This window comes from Lycium ferocissimum, chromosome 6 (assembly GCF_029784015.1).
Source record: "Lycium ferocissimum isolate CSIRO_LF1 chromosome 6, AGI_CSIRO_Lferr_CH_V1, whole genome shotgun sequence".
In the NCBI taxonomy this organism is placed as follows: Eukaryota; Viridiplantae; Streptophyta; class Magnoliopsida; order Solanales; family Solanaceae; genus Lycium; species Lycium ferocissimum.
In genome coordinates this window covers 52,222,470-52,236,768 of record NC_081347.1, presented here as the reverse complement: position 1 = coordinate 52,236,768, position 14,299 = coordinate 52,222,470, and positions in this window count along the sequence as shown.

Sequence of the window (14,299 nt, the reverse complement as noted above, 5' to 3'; positions counted from 1 at the left end):
CAGTTTATCTCCATGGGGAACACCTGTCTTATTTGTAAGAAAGAAAGATGACTCTTTACGAATGTGCATTGACTATAGGCAGTTGAACAAGGTGACAATAAAGAATAAATATCCACTTTCTAGAATCGATGAATTGTTTGATCAATTGCAGGGTACTACGTGGTTTTCGAAGATTGATCTGAGATCGGGATATCATCAAGTGAGAGTTAGGGAAAAATATATTTCGAAGACAGCTTTCAGAACTAGATATGGTCATTATGACTTTCGGGTAATGTCATTTGGGTTGACTAATGCTCCGACAGTATTCATGAATTTGATGAATGATGTATTCAGGCCTTTCCTAGATCTATTCATAATTGTGTTCATCGATGACATCCTCGGTATATTCTCGGTGCCGAAAGCAGCATGCGTATCATTTGCGTATTGTCCTTGGAATTCTTCGGACTCGTGAGTTATATGCCAGATTTTCAAAATGTGAGTACTGGTTGAATTCTGTGACTTTGCTAGGCCATATTGTCTTAGTCACGACGGCATTCGAGTAGATACTCAAAAGATTGAGGCTGTGAAGACTTGGCCAAGGTGTACAACGCCTACAGAGGTCCGTAGTATTTTGGGATTAGCAGGCTATTATAGAAGATTTATGGAAGGATTTTCTTCTATATCTGCACCATTGACGAGGCTAACTCAGAAATCAAGAAATTTCAATGGACCGATGCTTGCGAGTGCAGCTTTCAAGAATTAAAAGATAGATTGACTTTAAATTACAATTCTAACACTTCCGTGGACCGTAGAAAGGCTATGTTGTTTATTGTGATGCTCCGAAAATGGGTTAGGTTGTGTGTTGATGCAAAGACGGTAAAGTTGTTTCATGCTTCCAAAGCGGGGGCCATAAAACATGAGAAGAATTATCCGACTCATGATCTTGAATTAGCTGCGGTTATTCATGCACTAAAGATGTGGAGACATTATTTTTATGGTGTTCATGTTGATATTTATACAGATCACAAGAGTCTCCAATATATTTTCAAGAAAAAGGGGTTGAATCTACAACAGAGGCGATGGTTAGAGCTATTGAAAGATTATGATGTGAGTATCTTATATCATCCCGGAAAGACGAATGTGGTGGCCGATGCCCTAGCCATAAATCCATGGGCAGTTTATGTGACGTTCAGCCAAAAAAGAAAGAATTAGTTCGTGAGCTCCACCAGCTAGCTAGCCTAGGAGTTCGCTTAATTGACTCAGGCAATGTAGGAGTCACTGTTCACAATCCAGCTATTTCATCCCTACATATGGAAGTGAAAAAGCGTCAATATGAAGATTCCAAGTTGAATTATTTCAGAGATACACTTCCCCAGAAGGAGAAGTCACCATTTGAGATTTTTGCTGATGGGATTCTCAGGTATCGAGACAGACTATGTGTTCCAGATGTTGCAGGATTACGCCACCAGATTCTGGAAGAAGCTCATTACTCCCGTTATTCCGTTCACCCAGGAGCGAAAAAGATGTACCATGACCTCAAATCAATGTATTGGTGGGACGGAATGAAGAAAGATATAGCAGAGTTTGTAGCTCGATGTCCAAATTGTCAACAAGTGAAAATTGAGCATCAAAAGCCAGGAGGATTGTTACAAGCTATAGAAATCCCAACCTAGAAATGGGAAGTGATCAACATGGATTTTAGCGTAGGCTTACCTCGTTCTCAGCGTAGGTATGACTCTATATGGGTAATTGTTGATAGACTTACGAAGTCAGCCCATTTTCTTCCAGTCAAAACTACTTACTCAAAGATTGGATTATGCAAGGCTGTATCTTAAAGAGATAGTGCGACTTCATGGTATTTCAAAGATCCATTATTATAGATAGAGGAGCACAATTTATAGCTAAATTCTGGAAGTCCTTTCAAGAAGGTTCGGGAACTCAAGTGAGACTCTGCACAACATTTCATCCACAGACTGATGGACAAGCTGAACGCACTATTCAGACCTTAGAGGATATGTTGCGGGCATGTGTATTAGATTTCGGAGGAAATTGGGATGATCATTTTCCACTTACTGAATTTGCCTATAACAACAGCTATCGTTACAACATCCAGATGGCCCCATATGAAGCTCTTTATAGAAGGAAATGTAGATTGCCAATTGGATGGTTTGAAGTCAGAGAGACACAATTGATATGTCCAGAATTGATTCAGCAAGCGATGGAAAAGATCAAGCTCATCCGAGACCAATTGTTGACAGCTCAAAGTCACCAAAAGTCTTATGCAGATAATCGTCGATGAAACTTAGAATTTCAAATCAATGATTGGGTATTCCTAAAAGTGTCGCCGATGAAAGGTGTAATGAGATTCGGCAAGAAGAGCAAGCTTAGTCCCCGGTATATTGGGCCTTATAAGATTGTGTGCAAGGTGGGCCAAGTGGCTTAAGAATTAGATTTACCTCCAGCACTTGAGTCAGTCCATCCAGTTTTTCATGTGTCGATGCTCCGTAAGTGTGTTGGAGATCCTTCCAGAATCGTGCCAGTAGATGATGTTCAAGTTACCAAAAAGTTGGTTTATGAAAAGGTACCCATTGCTACACTAGATAGGCAAGTGCGAAAACTCAGGAACAAAGAGGTAGCCTCAGTTAAGGTCTTGTGGAGAAACAATAACGGAGAAGAAATGACTTGGGAGGCAGAAGAAGATATGAAGTCCAGATATCCGCATATATTTCCACCCCTAGAAGAGATTCAAGATGAGACGTCATTGTCTTAAGGTATGTAATGCTTTCTTTTGATACTTTTCGTCATGTGTGGCCATGCTTTCTTGCCATTGTTTTTGCAGCCCTATGAGGTGATGTTATTGTGGGTTGCTGTGACAGGATGGTAGTACCATATTACAGGGGAAACTCTGGCAAAATTTTTGTAGAATTCCCGAGAACTTAACATTCGAGGATGAATGTTCTTAAGGGGGCGAGAATGTTACACCTCGGACATTCCGTGTTGTCGTACTATGAATAGAATAATGCAAGCCCAAGGAGAACATGAAGTCCTTATGACATCAAGGAGAGTATTAAGTAGCTTTGAAGTATATACGATAAGATTTTGAAGTCATATGAACCGGTGAAACTAAGTTCGTCGAGGAGAAGTGAAGTATAAGTTGTGTTTGGGAAAGGTCTCGCAAATTATCGAGTTAAGGATTATTTAGTAATGTCTTAAGGAGAGGTTATAAGGATCCTTAGATGGTTAATGAAGTATTAAACAAGTGCTAAGAAGGTTCTATAAGGATTAGAGATCAAATGAATTGACGAGAACAAATTCGGGAAGAGGGTGAGTTATACGGACACTTATACGGTCCGTATAACTTTATACGGTCCGTATAATTGTCCATATAACAGTCACAGTGAAGGGTCATCACTAGAGAGATTATATGGTCACTTATACGGACCGTATAAAATTATATGGACCGTATAAGTGTCCGTATAATCCATAGCAGGCAGCTTTGTTTTTTTAAAAAAAAAAAATATAAGACTCAAGTCTTTATTTCTCATTTTCCACCTTCTCCACACCTCTTGAGACCTCTAGAATATTCCACACACCATATCAACACAAATTCAATAGAGATCAAAGATTTAACATCAAGAACCAAGAGAATCAAGTGTAGAGAAGATCACTAGCGTTTGTGGAAGTCAAGGTTTTCTTTGGAATTAAAGTTGGGGTTTTCTCAAGTGAAGTATCTTTATCCAGAGATCATTCCTATATGATCAAAGGTGAGTTTTACATTCATTTCATTTTATTAAAAGTATTGAGTGGTTGAAAGACTTAGATTAGAGAAGAATGTAGAATATGAACTAAATATGGAAATAAAGATATTTTGAGTAGTAAGTTAATTTGAGTCATGTTCTTAGTGTGAGATGAGTATAATCTTGTTGTGAATGATACTAATGATGTTGAGGGAGTATTATATGAAGAATGAATATGATGTTGTATTGTAGTCATGGTTATGGATGACTTTGGAATTGAATTTGAAAAGTGAACAATGTTTAACTTGAGAAATCTATTGATTAGGATATTATGGGTGTTGCTATTGATGTTTGGGAGTTGTTTTATTTTATGCAGAAAGTTGTCGAAATAAAAAAAATGCTGCCCAATTTTCGTTAACTCTTATTCGCTTTAGATTAGACTTAAGCATGATTCAAATGATCTAATGTAGTACGAATTCTCTTGAATGTAGAGTTGTGAGCTTGGAAGAAGAACGCTTAGTCTTTAAGGAGACATAAAGGTATGTAAGGCTAGCCCCTTTCTTTCATAAAGGCATGATTCTTAAATTCTATCTTCCATATATCCCATGACCTTCTTACATCCCAAAAGCTGAAAGTTCATGATTATTAAGAGTTTCTTATGAGCTAGAGATGAGAGATGTTCTATGATCATGACGATGATGATGATGCTATCTCTAGAGATTCCGAAGCTTATGAGATGATGTTATTATGAGCTTGATAATCCTATTTTCATGATTCCATTGATGTCATTTCTTGTTGTTGTCTCACCTCATGAGATTAGTTCTTTCAAGGTAAGACATAGCGATGATGATTATTCCATAGTGTAATCGGAGGCCATTGACCTTACATCACTCCGATAGAGTTGTAGCTTTCATTTGGGCTCTCATGCATGCTCTATGTTATATATATGTATTATTACACCGGGCTTAGTTTGCCGGGCATACACCACTACACCGGGTGTAGTGGGCGGCTAGGATGATACTTACACCGTGCCTAATTGGCCGCGTACACCACTAGTGGGCGGCGTGAGATGGTTACCCCGACGCCGGCTAATGATGATCACACCGTACCTATATGGTCGATATATATATATATATATATATATATATATATATATATATATATGATATGATGTTATTTAATATAAAAGCTAGTATGCATGAATCCGCCTTAAGAGGCCATCAGTACAGGTTGTCCCTTCATTTTATGTTCTCTCATTTCTTTATTATGTTTGATATGCATGCCTTACACGCTCAGTACATTATTCGTACTGACGTCCTTTTCTTTATGGACGCTGTGTTCATGCCCACAGGTAGACAGGGATTCGGATCGGATACCTAGGAGCCTTATCAGCTGTTGTATAGGAGCACCCCACTACTCCGGAGGTACAACCTATTGGTATATTCTTTTGTGTATATATTTGGGGCATGGCGGGGTCCTGTCCCGTTCTTATAATTTCAGTATTTTAGTTAGAGGCTCGTAGTTACTCAGTATCTCGGATTTTAATTAGAGGCTCGTACTTACTCAGTATTTCAATATTTTAGTTAGAGCCTTTTGCTACTTAGTATCTACTTAAGATTCATTGTCGAATAGTAGAATGTAGATTTTTGTCGGTATTTTTTCTAGTGGATTTGAATAGCAGTGGTGATGTCACGACCCGCGCTCACTAAATCGTGCGGTACCTACCCTTCCCACCTAAACCCTTACCCCAACATTCACAAGATGATAGAAATAACGGAAGAAAGTAAAATAACGTAAGTCTAACGTATATAATATAAGTAAGTGCGAAAGTAAGTGAAATCCACTGATTCGGTCTAGTCATACAAGAGCAACTAAACCAAAATACTACCAGTCTGAATAGTGATAATAATACATAAGTAGTCTCAAATCATGTCTCAGAATGAAAAGTAAGACATAAGTATTAGGAAGAGTCTTCGAGCAAATAACGTCCTCATGCTCACTCCGAATAGACTCGAATCAACAACCTCAAACTATCAGCCCACGCGGGGGTAGAAGCCCGATCCACCTTCGGTAATCCGCATTCATAAAAGAATGCAAGAAGATTAGGTTAGCACAAACAACATGTAATGGTAGGTATCATAGGCCGACTAAGACTAGCTAACATATATAAAGACAACAAAGCAAGATAAACACGTAAAACAACAAGGTACAAGTCAACACGAATCAATAACCACGATACAAGTCATCACCTATGTTATAGCATCTAAACCCAACTGTGCCAAGTCTCGATAACAAATCCGAACCAAGATATCACAATCATATCACGTAAAAACCAAGAGGTACAATCCAATGCCATAATGTATGAATGATGAATGCAATGCATATGCACAGTAGACATGTACTCCGATGTTGGAACATCACATCTCGACAGCACAACCCATGGGGGACCCGCGAAGTCCATGTACCAGTCACTCCGCAAACGACCGTAGATGACTCCATATCCAACCAATACGCCTCATATCGCCTCATTCCGCACACACCCCCCGTAGATTACTCAATATACAATAAGTCTCGTAATAGTACCGTCACTCCGTACACAACCCAGAGATTTACTCGTATGAAATGTGTCTCAAGGCATATGTATTTCCTCCCACTTTCCATCTTCGCACCATAACAAGGCAATTTTAATGTATCGTGGAAATGAGTATAAATACGATGCAGTGTAATATCAAATAACCAATTCAATCCCAAACAGTACCACATATGACACACAAGTAATATCAATAATAAGGCTACACAATAAGCTAAAATGGAATCACAATTCTTATCTCAATATCAAATAAAAGTAAGGTACCGCAATATCATAACCATGATATGTCACGACCCAATCGGAGGGCCATAACAGGCACTCGGAGCTAACCTACCGAGCACCACATACATATATACATCTCATATCCATACTTGAGTGGGCAGGCTAACTCATAGATACCATAAGCCGTCTGGGACACAAGCCCAAAAGATAATATACATACATACATACATATATATATATATATATATATATGTATATATATATATATACATACATACATACATACATACATATATATATATATATATATATATATATATATATATATATATATATATATATATATATATATAAATACACGTCATCAAACTGGGCCCATGTATACAAGTCGACAAGGCTGTCAAAATGATATAACAGAATATGGATCGAAAAGGCCATAGAATATCTAACTGTGCATATCTGTCTACGAGCCTCTACTGATCGCATAACATAATAAGGACGGGGACCCCCGCCATATCAATCTATACACAAAGGAACCATACCAACGATCAGAATCTCGAACAAGTGGAGTGCCCTCGTACAAATGGGCGAGAGGCGACCCTAGTCTAAACCGTCTCTCTGTCTACCTGCAGGTATAAACGTAGCGTCCACAAATAAAAGGACGTTAGTACAAATAATGTACTGAGTATGTAAGGCATGAGTAACCGCATAATAAGGATATGAAAATAACAAGAGATAAGAGAGATAACCTGTACATTTGAATGCCTTTTAAGGCGGAAGTCATGCATGCTTAGCTTTTTTTTTTTTTAAAAACATTTTCATACATGCATATATTTAATACCGTACCCGGCCATATAGGCTCGGTGTTATCCGTACCCAGCTGCAGTGTACACAATAGGTGTCATCCCCGGCCGACTATAGCGCGGCTCGATTTGAGAAAATACATACATATATATATATAAAGCTGCATGAGAGCCCAAAGAAATGCTATAAATCTATCGGAGTGACGTAAGGTCTGTAAACCTCATTTTAGTTATTCCGCACATAGCCCAGAGCTGACTTGATATACAATAAGTCTCAGAATAGTACCGGTCATTCCGCACACAAACCCGTAGACGACTCGTATCAAATGTGTCTCAATACATCCGTATTTCCTCCTCACTTTCCATCCTCGCACTCATAACAAGGAACTATCAATGTATCATGAAAATGAGTATGAATATGATGCAATGTAATATCAAATAACCAATTCAATCCCAAACAAACCACACATGGCACACAAGTAATGTCAATAATAAGACTACACAATAAGCCACAATGAAATCACAATTCTCATCTCAATATCAAAGAAAAATTAAGGTACCGCAATATCATAATCATGATATATCACTAATCACCAATATCCAATGTCTCAACGTGTCGCGCAAGCCAATAAGTAAATAGAACAAGATAAGTCAACAACGCAAAGGGGTGGCTAGCCCCCAACTCATTCAAGAAGGCCCAACCTAAGGCTATCCAACCCAACTTCATACCCGAAGGTTTACATGCATTCTGCGACAATATCATCTAACATACACTTCGCTAATCGAAGTCTCACTATAAAGTTAACTGTAATCTACCTGGAAAGCCGATGTTACACCTCGGACATTTCGTGTTGTCGTACTGTGAATAGAATAACGCAAGCTCAAGGTGAGCATGAAGTCCTTATGACATTAATGAGAGTATTAAGTAGCTTTGAAGTATATACGATAAGATTTTAAAGTTATATGAACCGGTGAAACTAAGTTCGTCAAGGAGAAGTGAAGTATCAGTTGTGTTTGGGAAAGGTATAGCAAATTATCGAGTTAAGGATTATTTAGTAATGTCTTGAGGAGAAGTTATAAGGCTCCTTAGATGGTTAATGAAGTATTAAAAAAGTGCTAAGAAGGTTCTATAAGGATTAGAGATCAAATGAATCGATGAGAACAAATTCGGGAAAAGGGTGAGTTATACGACCAATTATACTGTCCGTATAACGTTATACGATCCATATAATGGTCCGTATAACAGTCACAGTGAAGGGTCATCACTGGAGAGATTATATGGTCACTTATACGGACCGTATTAAATTTTACGGACCGTATAAGTGTCCGTATAATCCATAGCTTGCAGCTTTGTTTTTTTTTTTTTTAAAGTATAAGACTCAAGTCTTTATTTCTCATTTTTCACCTTCTGCACACCTCTTGAGACCTCTAGAATATTCCACACACCATATCAACACAAATTCAATAGAGATCAAATATTTAACATCAAGAACCAAGAGAATCAAGTGTAGAGAAGATCACTAGGGTTTGTGGAAGTCAAGGTTTTCTTTGGAATTGAAGTTGGGGTTTTCTCAAGTGAAGTATCTTCATCCAAAGACCATTCGTATATGATCAAAGGTGAGTTTTACATTCATTTCATTTTATTAAAAGTATTGAGTGGTTGAAAGACTTGGATTAGAGAAGAATGTAGAATATGACTCAAATATGGAAATAATGGTATTTTGAGTAGTAAGTTAATTTGAGTCATGTTCTTAGTATGAGATGAGTATAATATTGTTGTGAATGATACTAAAGACATTGAGGGTGTATTATGTGAAGAATGAATATGATGTTGTATTGTAGTCATGGTTATGGATGACTTTGGAATTGAATTTGAAAAGTGAACAATGTTTAACTTGAGAAATCTATCGATTAGGATATTATGGGTGTTGCTATTGATGTTTGGGAGTTATTTTATTATATGGAGAAAGTTGTCGAAACAAAGAAAATGCTGCCCAATTTTTGTTAGCTCTTAGTCGCTTTAGATTAGACTTAAGCATGATTCAAATGATCTAATGTAGTACGAATTCTCTTGAATGTAGAGTTGTGAGCTTGGAAGGAGAACGCTTAGTCGTTAAGGAGACTTAAAGGTATGTAAGGCTAGCCCCTTTCTTTCATAAAGGCATGATTCTTAAATTCTATCTTCCATATATCCCATGACCTTCTTACATCCCAAAAGCTGAAAGTTTATGATTATTAAGAGTTTCTTATGAGCTAGAGATGAGAGATATTCTATGATCATGACGATGATGATGATGCTATCTCTAGAGATTCCGAAGCTTATGAGATGATGTTATTATGAGCTTGATAATCCTATTTTCATGATTCCATTGATGTCATTTCTTGTTGTTGTCTCACCTCATGAGATTAGTTCTTTCAAGGTAAGACATAGCGATGATGATTATTCCATAGTGTAATCGGAGGCCACCGACCTTACATCACTCCGATAGAGTTGTAGCTTTCATTTGGGCTCTCATGCATGCTCTATGTTATATATATGTATTATTACACCGGGCTTAGTTTGCGGCATACACCACTACACCGGGTGTAGTGGGCGGCTAGGATGATACTTACACCGTGCCTAATTGGCTGGGCAGACACCACTAGTGGGCGGCATGAGATGGTTACCCCGGACGCGGAAGGCCCAGACGCGGGCTAATGATGATCATACCGTACCTATATGGTCGGGCAACTTATATATATATATATGTATATACGATATGATGTTATTTAATATAAAAGCTAGCATGCATGAATCCGCCTTAAGAGGCCATCAGTACAGGTTGTCCCTTCACATTATGTTCTCTCATTTCTTTATTATGTTTGATATGCATGCCTTACATGCTCAGTACATTGTTCGTACTGACGTCCTTTTCTTTATGGACGCTGTGTTCATGCCCACAGGTAGATAGGGAGACTATTATACCTCGAAAAATTTCATGTCATTGCATAGTAAATAGACTAGCGAAGAGTACGAAGTGTACGGTGTTTCAATAAGTAAAGAATGACATTTGATGACCTTAAGTAAGATTTCAAAGACATTCGATGTTAGACGAGAAAGTTGACAAGAGAAGGCAATGCATACGATAAGTATCGAAAAGAATTTACGAGTAACGAGTAAATGATGATTAAATGAGGCTTTGGAGAAGAGTTATAACATCCCTTAGATTGTTAATGAGGTGATAAACAAGTGTCAAGAAGGTTCCATAAGGATTGGAGATCAAACGAGTCGACGAGAACAAGTTCGGAATCACTGGGCATTATAAGGCCAAACATACTGGCCGTATAAAACATACGGACCGTATGTTTAGCCGTACTTCCGGCCGTATTGAGACCCTCTCCGGACCAAATCTACGGCCGACATACGGTCGAAGATAAATTATACGGACCGTATGTTGGTCCGTAGAGGTTGGTCGGGCTGAATTGTGTTATTTAATAAGGATTCAAGTTTCATTTTATTTCATTTCCATTTCACTCCACTTCTCTCTAAAACATCTCTCTACATTTCTTCCACAAGATTTCAAGAGAAATTAGTGTTCAACTTCATCAAACCAAGTGAATCAAGTATAAGAAACCCATTAAAGTTCATCCAAGACAAGAATTCAAGTGAAGGTGAAACTAGGATTTTGCTCAAGTTAGGTGTTTGCACCCAAGGTTCATTCCTACACCATCTAAGGTAAGTTTTATGACATTTTCATGTTGTTTAAGGTATTTGAAAGTTGAAACACTTGGATTGCAAAAGGATATAGGAAATGGGTCATGAATGTGGGATAGTGTCACTTTTGAGTAAATGTTTGGATTGAGTCATGATTCTTGATACATTATGATTATAATCATGTTATAAATGATGTTGAGAACATGAGATAGATGTCGTATATGAATGAACGTAATTGTGTGATATAACCATGTATATGGAGGAATTGAAGTGAATTGAGAAGTAAGGATAATGTAGGTGAATAAAGGCTATTGTGATGATATTGTGAATATTATTATTGATGTTTGGGAGTTGATATATGATATGGAGGAAGTCGTATAAATAAAGGAGATGTTGTCCAATTTTCCCTAGCTTTAGTCATGTATGCTAAGCTATCAATTCTCTAATGTTAGTATGCACTCTAATGAAGGTAGAAACGTGAGCATTGAAGAAGAACGTGCAAGTGATAGAATAGTTGAACGGAAAGGTATGTAAGGCTAACCCTTCTTTCATAAGGCATGGTTCTTTGGCCAAATATCTATCCTTCTATGAGCCTACGATATTCTCCAATGATCCTATCTCTAAAAGCTACTAAGCTTATGATTCTCGATATGAGACGATTGTACTAAGTTCCTTATATGACGAGTAATCCTTTAAGGGTAGATGTAATGAACGACGATGGCAATAATGCTAAAGATGCTTATATGTATATGTGCCCATGTGTGGCTACCATGAAACCCCGAGCTTATATGGCCGGGTAGGATGTACAGATATGTGTATATATATATATATATATATAATGCGCGCTCGCACACCATTGCTAGCTAGGGTACGGATAACACCGAGCCTTGGTAGGCCGGTATGAATAACACCGAGCCTTGGTAGGGCCGGGTATGTATGACACCGAGCATTGGTAGGGCCGTGTATGTGAAACACCGAACCTTCGTGGTTGGGTATGCTATATAAATGCTATGTATATGACATCAATATGAGTACGAATATGCGGAGTATATGTAAATGCTAAGTAAAGGCTATGTATATGCAATGTATATGATATGAACATGAGTATGAATGGAAATATGAATACGAATACGAAAATGGATACGAAAGGTAAATGAGTACGGATATGGATGTATGTACACGGATACGCAATAGAAATAGAATGTCCCTATGGAAAGCAAGTAAGTGCTATGACGATGATACTATTATCTCCCGTCCTATGTTATTTCATATGTTGTCTATCATGCTTTCATATTGATATTGATCATGCTTTACATACTCAGTACATTCTTCGTACTGACGTCCTCTTGTTTGTGGACACTGAGTCATGCCCGCAGGTGGCCAGGGAGACAGACTTGATCCATAGCTTCATTATTCAGGGACTACATAGCGGGGCTCCATTTCATTCGGAGCTGCAGCTTTTGGTATAGATTTTTTTTGTGTACATATTTATGGGCACGGCGGGGTCCTGTCCCGCCTATATGATATGACGTATTCTTCTTAGAGGCTTGTAGACATATGTATATGGTTAAATGTGTTTGGCCTTGTCGGCCCATATTTTGGGATATTATTTTGTCAAGCCTCGTCGGCTTATGTACATTTATTTGGGCATAGTTGTAAATGTTGATATAAGTGAATTGTCGCCCAATGAGATTAGAATGATGATGAATGAAAAGTATGATTTAGCCATGTGGCTCACCTAGATGAAATGTGAAACTATGTTAAGAGGTGCCCGGGTGGGTTAGCACAGGGTGCCCGTCGCGGCCCTCCGGGTGGGTTAGCACAGGGTGCCCGTCGCGGCCCTCCGGTTGGGTCGTGACAGAGACGGACCGGATACCTAGGAGCCTTATCAACAGTTGTACAGAAGTATCCCATTACTCCGGAGGTACAGCCTCTTGGTATATTCTTTTGTGTATATATTTGGGGCATGGAGGGGTCCTGTACCGTCCTTATGATTTCAGTATTTCAGTTAGAGGCTCGTAGATACTCATGTGTGGGCAATAGATGTTATGTGACCTCCTTAGTGTATGCCTTGCACATCATTTTTGTAGCCTTATGGGCCCATGTGTATATATATGTTTTCGGGAGGTATTTAGTGATCATTCATAGTAAGTCTTGATTTGAGAAATTATATATATATGTTCAGGTTGGGTACGATAGTTAGCATGATGAGTGGTGCTCGGTAGCCAGCTCCGAGTACCCGTCATGGCCCACTAGTTGGGTCGTTACAGCCGAACAACAAAGTCTCCAACAGTTAAACCTTAGTCTTGCCCTTCCTTTGTGCCTCGTGGTAATGTAAGTCTGGTCATCTTCGGATTAGGAAATTAGAATCGAGAAGAATCATTATTCAAACCTTACTTCTATTCAAGACTCAAATCCCAACCAATGGAATGGGTTTATGAACTAAAAAAAGATGAAATTAGGAATCTATAGGTCTCAACATGAAATTAATGTTCTAGGTGATCAATTCCCATCAATTATAAGCTAGAAGAACTAACAAATCACTTAAATTTGGATTCTAGGCAAAACCCCCAAATTTAGGTATGAACCCTAACTTCCAATTTCATAAATTACACACTAATAATGAAGAAATCATGAAATAGTAGACTCTAATCATCAATCCATTCTTAAAGGAGTTAACCCAACCATTAACTCGAGATTTAATAGCCTAGAATGAAGAACCTCTTTCAATCCACCATTTCTTAAGGAAACTAGCATGTTTAATGGAAACATAGATTCGTAAGGTGATTAATGTAACATGGAATGGAAAGGAAGGTGAAAGAACTTACCACAATGATTTTCTGTGAAGAACAGCCTTGAATGCTCCCAAAAAGCTCTAAAGTCGGAATGGTATTGAATGAACAACTTAGAGCTTTTAATACACATTTAATGAATCTAACTGCCTGTCGCCCGCTTCCGCGGTCCATTAGTCGCTCCAGTGCTCCCGCTTCTCTGGTCCCTTGACCACTTCTGCAATTTTGCCTAAAATACACAAGGACACTGTAGTGGCAGGGCCACCATTACAGCGGTACTGGTGCAGAGGTCCTGGTGCCGCTTAAGCGGTGCACCGGACACCAGAAAATTACACAAGTTTCACTAATTCATCCTGAAATCCCGACTATCACCCAAGACTATTTGCTCACACATACATAAAAACATGCTACAAATGCACTCGTGGCCTCAAAATTCCCAACGGAGGTCTCATTGACCGAGTCAACCCTCGATACCACAAAAC